Source organism: Aptenodytes forsteri, unplaced genomic scaffold (assembly GCF_000699145.1).
Source record: "Aptenodytes forsteri isolate BGI_AS27 unplaced genomic scaffold, ASM69914v1 Scaffold155, whole genome shotgun sequence".
Classification (NCBI taxonomy): Eukaryota; Metazoa; Chordata; class Aves; order Sphenisciformes; family Spheniscidae; genus Aptenodytes; species Aptenodytes forsteri.
In genome coordinates, this window is record NW_008794446.1 from 677,898 (window position 1) to 678,258 (window position 361).

A 361-nucleotide genomic window follows, 5' to 3' on the forward strand; every position below is an offset into this window, starting at 1 on the left:
AGGAACGGCGAGGGCCCGTGGGGAGCAGCAGGAGGTTTGTTTTCCTCACGCAAACCGCACCTTCCTCCCACGACGAGCGTCTTTTGCTTTGGGTGGTCAGTAACAGGAGTAGGGTGGCCCAAAAGAAAATCTCGACTGCCTCAAGTTCTTGAATCCTTGGCAGAGCCTCGAGTACCAGCCTATGTGCAACGTGGGAGGTGCGCTGTGAAATGGCTTCGTATCAAATCTACAGATTTCCTGAAGCTTTTCATATTTATTATTCTCTAATATTATTTATTACATGGACACAGTCCAGAAGAGCTTCCCCAAGAGAACTGCCTGAGAGGAGGTTGTAGTGAGGTGGGTGTCGGTCTCTTCTCCC